This window comes from Lutra lutra, chromosome 6 (assembly GCF_902655055.1).
Source record: "Lutra lutra chromosome 6, mLutLut1.2, whole genome shotgun sequence".
In the NCBI taxonomy this organism is placed as follows: domain Eukaryota; kingdom Metazoa; phylum Chordata; class Mammalia; order Carnivora; family Mustelidae; genus Lutra; species Lutra lutra.
In genome coordinates, this window is record NC_062283.1 from 58,899,583 (window position 1) to 58,918,494 (window position 18,912).

The window sequence follows — 18,912 nt, forward strand, 5'->3', positions numbered from 1 at the left end:
TTTAACACTCATTATCTCACAATTCTATAGGTTAAAGTCTGATATGGGTCTTACTGGGTTAAATACAAGGTGTTGACAGGGCCATATTCCTTAATGGAGGCTTTGGGTAAGAATTTACTTCCAAACTCGTTTAGGTTGTTGCCAGAATTGAGTTCCTCGTGGTTGTAGGACTGAGGTTTACATTTCCTTGCTGGCTGTCAGCCAGGGGATGGTCTTTGTTCCTAATGGCTGCACAATCCCTTCTCATGCTTTCCACCATCTCCTAGAGGCCCCCTATAGTCCTTACATTTGAGTCCCCACATCTCAGATTTAACAGTGTTGTTTCAGCCCCTTTCCCTTCAAATCTCTCCCTCTTGCCCTTCTCCTGCATCTGTCTTGCTTTCTCTTCTGTTACATATCTCTTCTGCTTCTAGCTGGAGAAAATTCTCTGCTTTTAAGGGTTTATGCGATTTGATTGGACCCACCTTCATAATCCAGGATGCTTTCCCTATTTTAAGGTCAACTGCAAAGTTATGTTTGCAGAGTTTCTTTGGTCACCTAAGGTAGTCTATTTACAGGTTCTGGGGATTAGGGCATGGATATGTCCAGAGTGAAAGAAGGACATTATTCTGCTTACCATAGCACAACTAGAAAGGAAAATAGAAATCAGGTATACTAGCTCTTCCCATTTGTGTCTGCCAATTTCTGTAGGGCAGAGCTAAATAACCTCCTTAAGTTCCTTCTGGTCAACTTTCTTAAATCTACCCTCCTGATATTTTTTGCCATCTCCCAGAACGATCTGTGATTAAGCCCAAGGCCATAAATTAAAAAGAAACAAGGTTGTGTTCTGAATACAAAGACTTTCATTCCTGTGGCTCTGTTTCAGTCATACCTGTCTCCCTCCTTCCAGAGTGTTTCTGAGTATTTATAAAGGATCTGGTCGTTCAGCATGTGACAATAGATTGGTAACAAGGAGAAGGAGAACTGGAGAGAGTAAAAAGGAAGGGATGGGGAGGACGAAAAGGAAAATGACTGGAGAAGAGGGAGGGAATGGAGGAAAAAGAAGAAGAAGGGGGAGAAGGAGAAAGAGGAGAAGAAGAGAAGGAGGAGGAGGAGGAAGTGGGGAGAAGAAGAAAAAGGAAGAGGAAGAGGAGGTGGAGGAGGAAGAAGAGAAGGGAGGAGGAGGAAGAGGAGAAGAAGAAGGGAAGAAGAAGAGGAGAAGGAGGAGGAGAGGGGAAAGAGGAGAAGGAGGAGAGGGAGGAGGAAGAAAAGGAAGAAGACAAAGACAAGGAAGAAGAAGGAGGAGAGGAGGAGGAGAGAGTGGGACAGGTAGGAGGAGGAGAGGGAGAAGAAAGTCATAGTATAGGGAGACAGGGAGATGAGAGAACAGTCAGCTGATAAGATGCTATGGATCTTCTATCCACACCTCTACCCAGCTTGTCTGATGAGAGGCACAGACACACTGAGTGGACATAAGACCAATGCTAGCCTTTACAGAGTCTGTGTGACAATCAGAAAAGGCAGCCTGCGGGCGCCTGGGTGGCTCAGTGGGTTAAGCCGCTGCCTTCGGCTCAGGTCATGATCTCAGGGTCCTGGGATCGAGTCCCGCATCGGGTTCTCTGCTCGGCAGAGATCCTGCTTCCCTCTCTCTCTCTGCCTGCCTCTCCATCTACTTGTGATCTCTCTCTGTCAAATAAATAAATAAATAATCTTAAAAAAAAAAAAAGAAAAAGAAAAGGCAGCCTGTCTGGGCAGATGTAGCACATGATTTGGCAAGTGAAGACAAGGCTGAGTTTCAGCCCTGACTGTGCCAGGTGCCCTTGGGAAGACACAATCTACATAGCTGTATGCAGTGCTCTGATAATGGCCTCCACAGACAGCAGCCTGCCCACTGTGTGTGTGAGGTACAACATTGGCATTGGGCTCCTGGCCACTCTCACCAGGGACCTTCTCCTGCAATGTCTAAGGAAGATCTAAAGGCAGATAGGTCTTGCCTGGTTACAGAATGGATCAGAACTCTTCGATCATAAATCACCTCCTTCTCCAGCCAAAAGAAGTCCCCAGTCCCCTCTTCTGTTTGTCATTCTTCCTTGAGGTTAGTCACCAGATCAGTATTAAAGAAAGAGAATTAGAGAAGCTAGCTTTCTCTCCAGAATCCACCCCATTTACAAGAGGCTAAATGGCAGGGACTGTCCGGTCCTTGTTGGTTATTTCCTTTGAGACAGCAGCCAGGAGGAGGGGTGGCCGTTGAGGCAGGAAGGAAGAATAATGTTTTTGTTTAATACTGCCCAGCTCAGCAGATGAAAGCCTGCAGGCCTTTGGCTGAAGATAGAACAGAAAGGGACAAGCAGAGCCAAACTTCAATCATTTCTCATCAGTGTTTACATCAGTGAGCCCTGGGCATGGCCCTGCTGGCAGCCTGGGTTCTAGTAGCTGTTGGCTCATGGCCTGACTGAAGAGAGATTCCAGGTTTTGGAGGGAGTGGAGGGAAGTAAGAACAACATGTCCTGTTCACTCAGAGGGTATGGAGGCCTCTAGAGAGGCCAGAGGTACAGGTCACCTGGCTTTGGGTTGATGTACCCTCCCAGATCCAGTGCACATGTGCCAGGACAATCTCAGATCAGAGGTGAAAGAGGCCTTACAATTAGGATATGGTTCAGCTTTCTGATTTCAGCTAGGGGAAATGAGATCCTGTCCATTTTATAGGTAAGCGACCAAACCTGGCCTTACTTTGGGATATATGGCTAGCAAGTAGATTGAAGGAAAAGGAGGGTAAGGTAGAAATGCAGTCTTTTGTCTCCACTGGTCCCCTCTTGGGAATGCTCTGGCAACCTGGCCAACCTGAACCAACATGAGCAGCACTCTGGAAATAATGCTTGTCTGTTTGCCCCTCATGCATCCCAACTCCTTTGTGGGAATTGCCAGAATCTAATAAGCCTATTACCCAAGGCTTAAGTGTGTGGTGTTGATTATTTAAGGGAAGTCATTCCCATTAAGAGCCAGAATAGCCAGGGGAGAAAGTAGACATGGAAAAGAGATTTAATTATCTGTAGGACTTGATGATATGGAGAAGGAGGAAATGGACATTCATTTGAGGAAGCCTCATTTTTTTTTAAAGCATTTATTCCATTTATTAAAGCATTTATTCCATTTATTCCAGTATAAATGCATACAGTACATACAATGTATGTATGCACTCTACATACATTGTCCCATTTAATCTGCACAATAACCCTCAGGGAGGCATGAATTGAGGTAGCTTTATGGATGAGTTTAGGGCATAAGCCTTATTTAGCATTGTTAGCCAATGAGGTGGAATTGGCTTCAAAACCAGCAGTTGTCCCCCTGAGCCCCTATTCTTAACCCCTGCACTATCTGCTTCTCATGGCAGAATAGGAGAGACAAGAGTTCTGGGAAGAAATGTGGAGAGGATTTGATTGGCAGAATGGGTGAAATCTAAATGTATTTTCTGTGCTCAGACATGGGTTGGGTGCTCAGTACTTCTTTGGGCACCTGCTGATCTAACACTTAGATATTATACTAATTTTATGGAAAACCCAGCTGTAACAACATAAATGAGATCCCCCAAATTCAGTTTTGTATGATCTAGGGTGAGCTCATTGTGAGGTTAATGAAATGACCTGGATGAGTCTGCTCATCACCCATCAGCCCTATTACACCCAAATTCCTATTATGATGGGTGTGATGGTTACAATATTATTGTTTATTTGTCCATGTCCTTTATTAATTTGTATGTCCCCTGAGGGTAGGAATTGCTAGTATGTAACTCCATAAAGTTCCTCAGTAATTAAACCGAGTAAACTTTCTCCAGTTCCCTCAGTCCTCTCAAAAAGTTCTCAAGTTGAGTTAGTTAAATCAAATTATTTTGTGGTGATCATTTCACAATATACATATATATCAAGTCATCACACTGTACACTTTAATCTGACACAACGATATTTGTCAATAAAGCTGGAGAAGAGGAAAAAGAAAAAACTTCATCCAAAAGCGTTTTTTTTAAATATATTTTTATTAACATATAATGTATTATTTGCCCCAGGGGTACAGGTCTGTGAATCATCAGGCTTACACACTTCATAGCACTCACCATATCACATACCCTCCTCAATGTCCATAACCCAACCACACCACCCCTTTCCTCAGCAATCCTGTTTGTTTTGTGAGATTATGAGTCTCTTATGGTTTGTCTCCCTCCCAGTCCCATCTTGTTTCATTTTTTCCTTCCCTACTTCTCAAACCCCCTGCTCTGCCTCTCAAATTCCTCATATCAGGGAGATCATATGACAATTGTCTTTCTCTGATTGACTTATTTTGCTCAGCATATGTTCCATCCACATTGTTGCAATGGCATGATTTCATTTCTTTTGATGGCTGCATAGTATTCCGTCATATATATATATATATATATATATATATATATATATATATGACATCTTCTTTATCCACTCATCAGTTCATGGACATCTGGGTTCTTTCCATAGTTTGGCTATTGTGGACATTGCTGCTATAAACATTCGGGTGCATGTGCCCCTTCGGATCACTACGTTTGTATATTTAGGGTAAATACCCAGTAGTGCGACTGGTGGGTTGTAGGGTAGCTCTATCTTCAACTTTCTGAGGAAACTCCATGCTGTTTTCCAGAGTGGCTGCACCCAACTTTTATTCCCACCAGCAGTGTAGAAGGGTTCCCCTTTCTCTGCATCTTCTCTAACATCTGTCATTTCCTGATTTGTTAATTTTAGGCATTCTGACTTGTGTGAGGTGGTATCTCATTGTGGTTTTGATTTGTATTTCCCTGACACTGAGTGATATTGAGCACTCTTTCATGTGTCTGTTGGCCATCTGGATGTCTTCTTTGTAGAAATGTCTGTTCGTGTCCTCTGCCCATTTCTTGATTGGATTATTTGTTCTTTGGGTGTTGAGTTTGATAAGTTCTTTATAGATTTTGGATGCTAACCCTTTATCTGATATGTCATTTGTGAATATCTTCTCCCATTCTGTCAGTTGTCTTTTGGTTTTGCGAATGTTTCCTTTCCTGTGCAAAAGCTTTTGATCTTGATGAAGTCCCAAGAGTTCATTTTTGCCCTTGCTTCCCTTGCCTTTGGTGATGTTTCTAGGAAGAAGTTGCTGCAGCTGAGGTTGAAGAGGTTGCTGCCTGTGTTCTCCTCAAGGATTTTGATGGATTCCTGTCTTACATTGAGGTCTTTCATCCATACATTGAGTCTATTTTTGTGTGTGGTGTAAGGAAATGGTCCAGTTGCATTCTTCTGCATGTGGCTGTCCAATTTTCCCAACACTGTGTGTTGAAGAGACTGTTTTTTTTTCCACTAGACATTCTTTCCTGCTTTGTTGAAGATTAGTTGACCATAGAGTTGGGGGTCTATTCCTGGGCTCTCTATTCTGTTCCATCGATCTATGTGTCTGTTTCTGTGCCAGTACCATACTGTCTTGATGATGACAGCTTTATAATAGAGCTTGAAGTCTGGAATTGTGATGCCACCAACTTTGGCTTTCTTTTTTCAACATTCCTCTGGCTACTTGGGGTCTTTTCTGGTTCCATATAAATTTTAGGATTATTTGTTCCATTTCTTTGGAAAAAATTGATGATAGTTTGATAGGGATTGCATTAAATGTGTAGATTGCTTTAGATAGCATAGACATTTTCACAATATTTGTTCTTCCAATCCATGAGCATGGGACATTTTTCCACTTCTTTGTGTCTTCCTCAATTTCTTTCATGAGTACTTTATAGTTTTCTGAGTATAGATTCTTTGCCCCTTTGGTTTGGTTTATTCCTAGGTATCTTATGGTTTTGGGTGCAATTGTAAATGGGATCAACTCCTTAATTTCTCTTTCTTCTGTCTTGCTGTTGGTGTATAGAAATGCAACTGATTTCTGTGCATTGATATTATCCTGACACTTTACTGAATTCCTATAAGTTCTAGCAGTTTTGGAGTGGAGTCTTTTGGGTTTTCCACATTAAGTATCATATCTTCTGCAAAGAGGGAGAATTTGACTTCTTCTTTGCTGATTTGGATGCCTTTTATTTCTTTTTGTTGTCTGATTGCTGAGGCTAGGATTCTAGCACTATGTTGAATAGCAGTGGTGAATGGACATTCCTGCAGTGTTCCTGATTATAGCGGAAAAGCTCTCAGTTTTTCCTCCATCGAGAATGATATTCGCTCTGGGCTTTTCATAGATGGCTTTGATGATATTGAGGTATGTACCCTCTATCCCTATACTTTGAAGAGTTTTGATCAAGAAAGGATGCTGTACTTTGTCAAATGCTTTTTCAGCATCTATTGAGAGTATCATATGGTTCTTGTTCTTTCTTTTATTAATGTGTTGTATCACATTGATTGATTTGTGGATGTTGAACCAACCTTGCAGCCCTGGAATAAATCCCACTTTGTCGTGGTGAATAATCCTTTTAATGTGCTATTGGATCCTATTGGCTAGTATTTTGGTGAGAATTTTCGCATCTGTGTTCATCAAGGATATTGGTCTATAATTCTCCTTTTTGGTGGGGTCTTTGTCTGGTTTTGGCATCAAGGTAATGCTGGCCTCATCAGCCAAAAGAGTTTGAGTAAAGTTACAAAACATCTAGGCTCAAGGCTCCTATTGTCCCCTCAAATGGTCAAACTCCTTTTAAGAGTTTAAAGCGGTAATTTGAATTCATGTTCTGGGACCCAGAGAAAATCTCTGAAGTGGCATTTCTTTCAACCAGTAGGTCCAGAAACATTTATGCATTGCAAAGATGGTAAAACTTCATCCTTTGAAATATCCCAAGACTGGTAAAGTTTGCTTTAAACCATATACTTAAAGTCTCGTGATTTCTAAATTTGGCCAGAGAAGCATTAAGGCATGATTTAAAGATAAAAAAGGAAAAGCTCAGAAACCCAAGGTGGACAGACCTACTTTCCAGGGTCAGCTTTTCCACCAATTCTGTGACTTTGAATGAGCTGACTAACCTTTCAAAGTCTTAGTTTCATCATTATAAAATAGAAGAAAAAAGTAGAACACATCACAGGTGGTTGTTGTGAAATTTAATTGAGAAAATACAGGCAAAGTATTTCCTGGAACAAGTGTGTTCCATAAACGTGAAATTAGGAGGTAAAATAAGCAGGATTGCTTTGGGTTTTTCCATTCAAAGGCTATTTGTGTGTCCTAGGAAGAAGTTGGTGGCACAGTGGGTGGGTGATCGGAGGAAGCACTGTGGTCTGTTTGCTGTGGGGCAACCATAGGGAGAAGCTGTTTCAACAGGTTGCATGAGTCAGTGGGGGGAATTGCATAGGTATTGCTGTGCCTGAATGAAATTCACTGCTCCCCCTCCCACACCATTAAGGTGGAGCCTCACATTTTCTCTGATTAGCAGTTTTCCTTGTTTCTTATTATAGAAACCTGTTCTCTGAATCATTACACCACTTTATGAAAGACCTGAAATAGTCTACTCTCAGAAAAAAGCTTCTTTTCTTCCCCTTAGATTTTGCTTCTTGTATCTAGTAGGCAAGCCAATACTTTAAAGTGCTTTAATGTAGGGAAGGACTGACATGAATAATTCTCAGTGCATCCCCCCTTCCCAAGTATTCACTCTGAAAAGATGTTGCCCTTGGAGACCTCTTGAAGTATTGGGTCATGGTAAACATAGGTTTGATGCTTGTTGAATGAACCTGAAGACTCCAGATGTTGTTCTAGCTAGTCAGTTGTTGGGGACATTTGGATTTAATATAGAGCTCTTCATGTATGGTGTATCCAATTACCTGACATCTATCAAGGTCAAAGGAGTTATCTGTGGGATCAGGGTGGCTAAGGTGATCTTGATGAAGTGCCAGAAAGTTTCCATACCCTTGACAAAGGATGGCAGCTCTTGAGGTACTGATGGCTTTTGCGTAAGGCCCAATATCTCATTGACTTTTATCTATTTGTGGTTGGTTAAGTAGATGAGTCTCAACAAAAAGTTACAATATTATAACTTTCAAAGAATGTGGTGGAAATCATGTAGAGGCCAATAAGAGTAGCATGAAAAATCCAGAACATGGGTTGGACCACCTATGTCTATCGGTAGTTAGCTTGTAGTGAGGATGAAAGTGTTTTTGGATGAGATTAACATTTGAACTGATAGACTGAGTAGAGCAAATTGCCTTCCATCATGAGAGTAGCCCTTATCCAATCAGTTGAAGGCCTGATTAGAACAAAAGTACTGGCTTCCCTGTGAAGAGAGAGAAAGTTGCCACTTGATTGATTTAGTAGGGATATTGGTTTTTCCCAGCCCACAGACTTAGATTCTTCCTGGATCTTGGATCTTGAATTTGTTAGCTTTCACACTTGAACCCACACAATTGGCTCTCCTGGTTCTTAGGGCTTTGGTTTTGGACTGAAACTGCGCACAGCTTGCTTGAGTCTCCAGCCTGCCCATGGCAAAACTTGGACTTCTCAGCCTCCATAATCATGTGAGCCAATCCCTTACAATAAATCTCTTTTGATCTATGTAGGTATATAGAGATAGCCTATTGGTCCTATTTCTGTGGAGAGCCCCGACTAATAATACACTAGGTAAATTAAACATGATTTTGTTTTTATTTATTCTGTTCAGGCATTTAATAAGCCATTTAAATTTGCTTTCCCACTTAAGTAACTGCATCCCAAACTCTGGCCTACTGCCTAACTGTGAGTTGCTATTACAAGAGGGAACTAGGAAAAAGAATATAGGTTTATAAAGATAAATTTATATGACCCCCTAAAATCCTCTATTTGAGGATTTATATGGATTTTTCTTTAAAAGTTTTTGTTAAAAAGTTTTGTATATGACAAATTATGAAGTAGGTCTCCAGCTTGCAAAGCGTGAGTGTGAGAATGTGTTTGATCAAGTTTATGAATAAAGGCTTAGAGAGTACGAGAAAGAAGCATTAAATTTGAGAATTTGCCACATAAGAGTCTGCTTTGAGGTCTGAAAATTAGAGTTAAGTCAAGTTAAAAGAAGTCTTTTAAGAGAGGTTGTCACTAATCAGTACCAATGCTTGCCTGGGCACCAAACACATATCTCAAAAGAAAGGTTTTGGATTTCCTCTTCATCATCTGTAATACCCTCCCCCACCATGCCTTGAGAGGCAGAGGGACTGCCAACATGAGGAAGAGATGGAAGGGAGAGGAGCAAAACAGGGAGGTAACAAAGAGAGACTGATAATTAAGCATGCTTTGACCATGCTTACATTTCATCTGTGTACAGAAAAATAGAAGCTGTCTGCAAATGCACATCACATCCCAAGGGCAAAAAGAAGGAGCAGCAACAACCATAAATACCCAGAGCAGTAAAAGTGAGTGTATTTTTTTTTTTTGTCACCCTGTCTTCTTTCCTCTCCCCAGCCACCCTTTCTTTATGAAAGAAATTTCTTTCTAAAGGTGTATCTTTTTTTTTTTTTCACCCGTTTCTCCCAGTAGCTCCTCTTTGCACTTTCATAGTAAGCTGGCAATGGAACATTATCCTGAGTGAAACTATTTCTCAACATCAGGTTAATTTTGTTTTGTATTTTAATGATACATGTGAGCATGTGCACATAACTCACAAGCCTTGGATGTAGCTAAAAAATGTTCTCTTGTGTTCCTTAGTAAATTTGGAAAATTTCTTCATATTGATCTTGTATATTTGTTGGAATCATTCCTTACTATTTTATTTGAACAAGTAGAAAATCAAGCAATATTCTTAATTATGAGAGTTTGACATTCAAAAGATATTAATTATGCTCAAGTTTATCTATACATTTAACATGATCTCAATAAATATATTAATAGATTTTGGGGGCACCTGGGTATCTCAGTCAGTTAAGCATCTGCCTTTGGCTCAAGTCAGGATCTCAGGGTCCTGGAATAGAGCGCTGCATCAGGCTCCCTGCTGAGAGGGGAGTCTGCATCTCCCTCTGCCCCTCCCCCTGCTCATGATCAATCTCTCTCAAATAAATAAATATCTAAAATCTTTAAAATAAATAGATTTTGAAGGAGGTAGCATCTGTTGAAGGGAGGAACCCACAAGCTGATTTTAAAGCCTAAATGGAAAATTATTCCAAAATTTCTATAAAAATTATTAAACAATACAAAGAAAAAATTTGAAAAGGAAGAATGATAAGGGAGATTGGATACAAAAATGTATCATAAAGCTACAGGAATGTTGAGCTTGCTCTTGAGTAAACACAGATGAATGAAAAGAACAACAAAGTCCAAAAATAAACCCAAGAGGGGCGCCTGGGTGGCTCAGTGGGTTAAAGCCTCTGCCTTCGGCTCAGGTCATGATCCCAGGGTCCTGGGATCGAGCCCCACATCAGGTTCTCTGCTCAGTGGGGAGCCTGCTTCCTCCTCTCTCTCCCTGCCTGCCTCTCTGCTTGCTTGTGATCTCTCCCTGTCAAATAAATAAATAAATAAATAAATAAATAAATAAATAGACCCAAGACACATAAGAATTTCATATTTAATGAAACTGACATCTCAAGACAATGAGGAAAAGATGGATTTTTCAAACCAGTGGTGTTGGAACAAGTAGCTAGATAACTGAAAAAAAAACAGTTATTAGCATGATTTAGCTGCTACTGGCCCACTTAGACTACATAGTCCAAGAAAACAATGATGGGTTCTCAGGCAGGAATAAAACGGAGAAAAAATAAAAACAAAAATTCCAGACAGAAGGTGCAACTAATTCCCACCTCTAACTAGTAAAATATACAACTGAGATGGACTTTTAGCGATTAGGACCAATTACAGCTAAACCTCCTGACAAGGAGCAAGTCAGGATATGGCCATCAAACCTGGTGGCTTAAACAACTATTTAAGGTTTTAAGTAAATCCTTTCAGTTATAAAAATTGCTCAAGGAAAAGAGACCAAAGGTGCGGCTGTCCCCATGGAGCCTGAGTCCCTCAAGGTATCTGTCTGGAGAAGAATGGGGGCCATAGCTATTGACACTAAGAGTTCTGTATCCAGTTCCAATGGTTGGGATGGGTTTCCCCCACATGTCCAAGCAGTTTTTGGACACTAGCTGGGTGACCTACAATTTAACTCAGTTCTGACATTGTCTATCTGGAGACAGCATCAGATTCCATAGGTTAAGGGCTAGTCCCACAAGACTGCCCCCGACACCCCTCACTTCAGATGCCAGTTGTATAACTCCAGGTTGTTACCTGTACTTATAAAAGACTGGCTATAAATCAGAGGTTCCCATCACGACCTTCTTGGGGTTGTGCAATTTGCTAGAGTGGCTCATAGAACTCAGAGAAACATTTTATTTACTAGATTACCAATTTATTATAAAAGGATATTACTCCGGAACTGCCAGCTGGAACTGATGTACAAAGCAAGGTTGGGGAGAGAGATGGAGCCTTCTCCTGGTGTGCCACTGTCCCCAAATCGCCACATGTTTGCCAACCTGGAAGCTCTCTGAAACCTGTCTTTTTGGATTTTTATGTAGGTTTCATTACACAGGCATGGTTGATAAAATCATTGCCATTGGCCACTGATTCAACCTCCTGCACCTTACCCCTTCCAAGGAGGGGTGGGGTAAAACCTTCTAATCTTTCAATCACTCAGTTAGTTCTCCTGGCACCCAGTGCTCCCATCCTTGGGTGCTAAACAAAAATTATCTCCTTAACATAAGACAGTTTTACTGCATTCATCACTTAGGAAATTCAAAGGGTTTTAGGAGCTCTGTGCCAGAAACAGGGACAATGTTTCTTATTAGTCACAGTATCAGAGGCACATAGAGCTAATTGGAATAAAACAGATTAAAAGCCAACTATGTTTTTAAGAGAGCTGTACTGTCAGGAGAGCCTCTGTTATACTAAAAGAGATTCTAAGCTTCTTTGCCTAAAGACACAAGCTTGGTTAGCACCTCATGGGCCATCCAACTTCACACAAATGTTTCACTATATCCTGTCAAACACCTCTGTTCTTTTCCAATAAGTTTCCTTGCTTCCCATCTTCCAGACCGGAAGTAAATGCTACAGACTTTCAGATTTCTCTTAAGAAAGACTTTGTCCCACTCTTGGTACCTCTTTCTGTATTAACTTAAGCTAATTTACACTGTAGTAACAATTTCAGGATTTCAATTACTTAAAACAAAGAAAAAAGTTTATATTTTGGACACATAGCATATTTTAAGCAAATATTATCCACCACATCTATCAATGGACTTTTTTTTTAAGATTTTATTTATTTATTTATTTGAGAGAGAGAGAGAGAGGTTACAAGGAGGCAGAGAGACAGGCAGAGAGAGAGAGGGGGATGCAGGCTCCCCGCCAAGGAGAGAGCCCACATGGGGCTCTATCCCAGGACCCTGTGACCAGGACCTGAGCAGAAGAGAGAGGCTTAACCCATAAGCCATCCAGGCACCCCTATTGATGGACTTTTTCACAAATTTCAAATAATTCTTCCTTGGATATATTTGTGTAGATATTGTACTTGAAAAATATATTTGTATCACTTGGCACACCAGCAAGCATATTTGTAGGTTATATTTCTAGAAAGACAGGCATACGTTGGAGACACTGACAGTTTGGTTCCTTCCCACCACAATAAGGTGAATAGAGCAATAAAGCAAGTCAAATGAAATGAAATGAAAATTTTGGTTTCCCAGTGCATGTAAATTTATGTTTACACTAGTCTATTAAGCACGCAATAACATTATGTCTAAAAATACAAGGTACATACCTTAATTAAAAGTACTTTATTGCTAAACATTGCTAACCATCATCTGAGTTTTCAGCCAGTTGTAATTACTGATCACACATCACCATAACAAACAAATACAATGAAAAAGTCTGAAATACTGTGAGAATTACCAAAATGTGACACAGAGACAAGAAATGAGCAAATGTTGCTGGAAAAATTGGCATTGATAGATTTCCTTGATTCCTTGATTCAGAGTTGCCCCAAACCTTCAACTTGTAAAACATGCATTATCTGTGGAGCACAACAAAGGGAAGTGCAATAGAAGAATGGATACCTGTACAATGGCTTGGCCAAAGGTTACGTGTGTTTTAAAATTTGCTACAGAATTACTAGATTATAGGGGCGCCTGGGTGGCTCAGTGGATTAAAGCCTCTGCCTTCGGCTCAGGTCATGATCCCAGGGTCCTGGGTTCGAGCCCCACGTGGGGTTCTCTGCTCAGCGGGGAGCCTGCTTCCCTTCCTCTCTCTTTGTCTGACTCTCTGCCTACTTGTGATCTCTGTCGGTCAAATAAATAAATAAAACCTTAAAAAAATACTAGATTAAAAAAAAATAATAATAATAATAATAAAAAATACTAGATTATACACCCACTAGCTGTAGAGGAGACTCTCTGTTTCCCCCTACCTACAAAAATATTATCAATTCTTTTGATTTTTTTTTTCTCATCTGAGGGGTAAAAACTAACTTTTCATCATTTTTATATATCTTAGAACTATTTGTATCCTTTTTTGGTTTATTCCTGTTTGCCCATTTGATTCTCTGGTTGCGTTCTCTTTCTTACTGATTTATAAGGACTAATTACATACTCAAGAAAAGAGTCATTTATGATATAAATCAAGAATATTTTTCCTATTACTTACTTATATTTGGATGCTGTTCACTGTATGTTTTGCCATGAAGAATTTTCCCTCCTTTTCAGGTAGTCAAATACCAACCTGTGTGTGATGTCTGAGTGATGGTCTTTCTTTACAAAAGGTCTTTTTCATAAATGAACATATTATTTAAAGTATACAGTGGAAACAACTTTTTTTCTTCTAGTATTTGTAGTTTCATATGTTGTTTTAAAATTTGTTTTAAAATTTGTAATACAGATAAAATTAATTTTGGTGTAAGGGGTAAGGGAGGGATACATTCCATCTCTAACTGGTAATAATATTGAGGGTCTTTGTAGGTGATGATTTGGTTGTGGTGCAGCAAGTCATAGTGGAACCCAATTTTCCAATGAATATATTCTTGTTAATACTAATTTTCCAATGAATATATTCTTGTAATACTAATTTTCCAATGAATATATTCTTGTAATTCTGACTTTTGCGTCCCCGTTTATATGAAATCTACTAGAATTTCACTGAAATAAGTAAATTCTTTGTTGTTAGGAAAAAAGGAACAGGGAAGTAAAGAGCCCCTACTCCAGCTTCAAGAGCTCCAGTTAAATATCACCCTAGAGGGATATGGAAACAATGTTGTCAGATCTTCTAATTTTTCAAAAGAAGCTGAAATCTGGATTTTCCTGTGAAATCCCCTGATGTTTAAATGTTAGCAAACAATTCAGAGTTTTAAAAACACTGCATGGGCCAAGCAAAACACATCTGCAGGCCAGATGGGACGCACAGGGTGCCAGTTTGAGACCTGTGGTTTAGAGATTCTCACCCTTGGGGATACATTTAAGTGCCTTTTCTATGGGCCACTACAACGTAGAGTGGTCAGCTCTTATCACATGTATTTTAACTGATTTTTGCTAGCCTAGTCTTTCTAGTAAGCTACAAGATCCTTAAAGGTACTATATACAAATTTTGAGGTCCCCATCCCTAGGAGCGTCTTGTACCTAGTTGATATTTAACACGGGTTGTTTGTTGAATGAATAAATGGAGAAATGTATGAACTCCACTGCACGCGGACGCCCTGCCAAGCTCTAAACAAAGTGGCTCAGGGTCTCAGAGGTTACCTGATTCAGACCATTCCTTCTTTTTCCTCCCTTCGCACCTAGTTCACCCTCATGGCAACTAAACCTCTGTACCCTACAGGGCTTTTGTAAACAGGTGGCCTCGTCCATGGATGCGAGTCTTGGCCACTAGGTGTCTCCCTTTGCCTAAAGCACGTTCGGAAGCCCTGGGGTCAATTGGCGGTTTGCTAAACAGAAACACTTACGCAAAAAAGAATGTCTTAATCTCAGGCCACATCTTCAGATGTTTGTCCTCAGGAGGAAGTTGAGCACAGCCACAATGTCAAAGCAAAAATGCCCAGGCATAGGATCAGATTTATTTTGTTCTGAGAGAGCTTCTCACTCACAGGAATTCTCTCCTGGAGGACTGAGTGACAATCTGTTGGGTTTCAGCCTCTAATCCTGCAGACCCTATACTGGTCTTCTGGAGCCCCCTTTGGATTCCTTTCTTCTGCTGTTATCGGCCAACGGAGAAGTGCGTCTTACTGTTAAGGGCCTGGGGTTCTAGAACTTGCATTGTAAAAGCAGGATTCTTCTAAACTGTGTCAGATGGAGCTTCGCTGAGGCTGCCCTGATGCGCATGCGCATTTCCCCACATCACCTGGCTGCAGGGGCACGTGTTCCCTTGCCTGCAGCAGTGCCTTCCTTGCCGCCCCAGGAAGGCACCCCCAGCTTAGACAGGAGGATGCTTGATACTGTGTAATTTTCGTCTCAAAGACAGGTAGACAGAAGAAAAAAAAAAAAAAAAAAAGCAAAATTCATTGCTTTCATTGTCCATAGCTTTCTCGGTGTTAGCTCTGGCATTCAGATACCCTACGCTCTGAACTGATGAAAGGCAATGCTGGAATTTTGCCAGGTGCTGCTAAATTTGCCAGGCCTTGGATTTTAGTGACACTGGAAGCTTCCTTGTTGGACGAAATGGAGAGGTGGAATCTCTAGGGCTTTGGTGGCTCTGCAATTTACTATGCAAGGTTCAGATAAAAATGCTTGTCTCATTAGCACCTAAGACATAATGTCACTTTTGCTTTTTCTTTGGTTATTTTGCATGGGTTGGATACTCCTGTTTGCATTTCTCATCTGTATTTGAGAAGTAGCAGAGTACAGGTTAATATATCACAGACTTTGAAGGTGGGCTGGCTTGGTACCCTGGCCCATCATTTGCTTAGCCTCTCTTATACCTCCATTTCCTCACCTGTGAAATGCGATGATCGTCGTAATGCCTCACAGGTTGCTGGGAGTATAAAAGCACATGGACACTGCTCAGAACAGTTCTTGGAACATAGTAAGTGCTTAGTAAATGAGAGCTGTTACTAGGGGCTTGATCATTGATCTCTTCTCTGGTGTTCTGTCCAGGCCAGAGTTCACGTCTATAGATTGTTACACTCATCTCTGATACCAAGGGAAAAGTTTTGTGAATTTTTCCTCTGTTTATTTGAATGTACTTTATTTTAAAGCTAAGTAGCATTACAATTATTATTAAATACCACCTCCCCCAGTTTCTCATAAGTCCCTTCGACTAAGCTTTATCCTCAAATAGCTTAATAATTCCCTGCCCACCTCTTTTTATTTTAGTCCTAGTTCTGAGTGTTAAAAGGCTATATCTTGGGGTGCCTGGGTGGCTCAGTCGTTAAGCGTCTGCCTTCAGCTCAGGTCATGATCCCAGGGTCCTGGGATTGAGCCCCGCATTGGGCTCCCTTCTCCACAGGAGACCTACTTCTTCCTCTCCCACTCCTTCTGGTGTCTTCCTTCTCTGGCTGTGTCTCTCTCTGTCAAATAAATAAATAAAATCTTAAAAAAAAAACCAAACCCTAAATCTATTATGATAAAATCTTATCATATTAGTTAAGAAAACTTTCTTGCTATAATTTACATTTTATACCTTTCTTCTTTCTACTGTTCCTTTTAGGGTTTAAAAAAATATATACCTGAAATATTTTCCTTTCCTTTCCTTTCCCTTCCCCTTCCTTCCTTCCTTCCTTCCTTCCTTCCTTCCTTCCTTCCTTTCTTTCTCTCTCTCTGTCTCTCCTTCTTTCTTTCTTTCTCTCTCTCTCTTTTAGAGAAAGAGAGAGCAAGAATGAGTGGGGGAAGGAGCAGAGGGAGAGGGAGAGAGACTCTTAAGCAGGCTCCACACCCAGTGTGGAGCCCAATGCAGGACTTGACTTCACAACACTGGGATCATGACCTGAACCAAAATCAGGAGCTGGATGCTTAACAGACTGAGCCACCTGGGCGCTCCATACCTGAAATATATTTTTTAAGATTTTATTTATTGATTTGAGAGGGAGCACCAGAGAGAGAACAAGCACAGGTGGAGGAAGAGCAGAGGGAGAGGGAGAAGCAGGCTCTCTGAGGAACAGGGAGCCCAATGCAGGGCTTAATCCCAGGGACCCCTGAGCTAAAGACAGACACTGAGAGCTGAGAGCCACTCAGGGGTCCCTAAATTTTTTTTTAAGATTTTTATCTATTTAATTACATATTTGAGACAGAGAGAGTGAATGTGAGCGGGGGGGGGGGGGGGGGGGGGAGGAGAGCAGAAGGAAAGGGACAAGCAGACTTGGCACTGAGCACAGAGCCTGATGTGGGGCTCGTGATCTCCTGACCCTGAGATCCTGACCTGAGCCAAAATCAAGAATCGGATGCTCAACCAACTGAGCCACCCAGGCACCCCTCAGATACTTCTTACTGCACTCAATCATTTCATAATATGGAATGAAACCACCTGAAACAGCTCAGGGCCTGTCTCACTCTTGAGTCACCATATCATTCAAGGTGACCAATTGTGTCTGCAGCCCCGGATTAGACTGAGGCAGATAGAGGGATGGAGACTCCCTGGCTCCCCTTTGCTCCTGCTAAGGCCAAGAAAAGACCCAATGCCTTCCCATTTGGTTAAGATAAGATAACAAGTGATTGCTCCTGCTGAGACAGAAGAAAAAGACCAGAAGCCTGTCCTGTTTGAATAAGAAAAGAAAAAGGAACGGTCCCCCGGGGTGATTTAGCACTCTCCTGAGACCCCTCCGCATAGATTATACTTCCACAGGAAGGGGCCATTTGGCCTTGAGAGACCCTGAAAACGCCCCGTTACCATCCCCCATCACCCGTAACTATAAAAACTCACTCCTAACCCTGTCGGGTGCTCAGCCTTTGGGAAGGGATCCTGCTGAGCCCGCTGGTGATAATAAAGCTAAGTTTTCCCTGCTTTCCTGGGTGCCGCTTGAGTTTCTTCAGTCGCTTCAGATTTTCCGCAACAAGATCTTCTCTGAGACCAAGGGCACAGAATGCCTAGCATCTCCGATGGATATATACTGTTGTCCAGAATCCTCTCCAGGTTCACCTGCTGACCTCATTCAGACAGCACCTCCACCCAGTGATAAGATGAGATGAAATTTAGGAAATGAGTTCTAATACCATGATTCTGTTTGCCAGTTCCTTTCTTCAGGGTCTCAGGTTTGTTGCAGTTTATTCCTGTAACTCTTCTCTTTTGCTGGGAAACCAAGCCGTTGGACTGTTCAGGAAACCAACAGAAACAAACAGATGACATAGCAGGTCTTAACATGCTCCCGCAGCCTCTGGTTTTCCTCCTCGTTCTCTTGGGCATCTACAGGATGCCAGGCCCTGCCTAGTCAAGGAAGCTCTGTGGTCAGGGTTACCAGGGAAGAGATGTAAAGTAGACCAGATGGACCAAAACACATTTATTTAGCTGCCTTTTTATGCTCAGGTTAATACCTTGTTCCTACTTCACAGGTGAGTGTGTGTGAGATTTCTTAGCAGAATTATACCAGAGGAGCAAGCCTTCCTCAACTCTGCCGTCACGGAAGGTCAGTTCTTCTTGGGCGCAGAACAATGATACGTCACAATGCCCCACAGTGCTCAAAATCCATGCTGCTTTCTTTTGGGCTCTGTCTTTTGCAGGGACGGGAAAGCCCCATAATCTGACCAGGAAGTATTGAGGAATTCAGCATCTCATATGTTAGTAGATCATTAGGAGGAAACTAGAAGGGGTAAGTGGCTTACTGGTGAGTCATCAGTAACTCAAAAGCACACCTTGTTTGTGAAACAACTTAAACATTGGGCATACACTACGATCTTCTTCCATTAAATATGGAATCAACAAGCAATTAAATATATTCATTTCTTTGGATTCAGATTTTTCCCCCAAATCAATGTGCTCAAGAAATTACTAATGTCTATTGGTTGCCTAATTTTCTACTATCTGCTAAAATGTTTTTGGTCTAATAAGACACTGTAGGGATCCCTTTGTTTC

The 18,912-nt window shown here is 41.3% G+C and overlaps 1 protein-coding gene across 2 annotated transcripts in view; it reads left to right on the forward strand.

Annotated features, from left to right (window-relative positions):
- Positions 1 to 18,912, forward strand: part of ADGRF1 (adhesion G protein-coupled receptor F1) — a 109,302-nt gene that overhangs the window by 44,818 nt on the left and 45,572 nt on the right. Inside the window, exons 5-6 of one of the 2 annotated variants that reach the window (XM_047735078.1) lie at positions 9,227 to 9,314; positions 18,561 to 18,649. The exons of the other annotated variant lie outside the window; for it this stretch is intronic. The gene's annotated coding sequence lies outside the window, so the exon portion shown is untranslated. The remainder of the gene's footprint in view (positions 1 to 9,226; positions 9,315 to 18,560; positions 18,650 to 18,912) is intronic. 2 annotated transcript variants of the gene reach the window in all.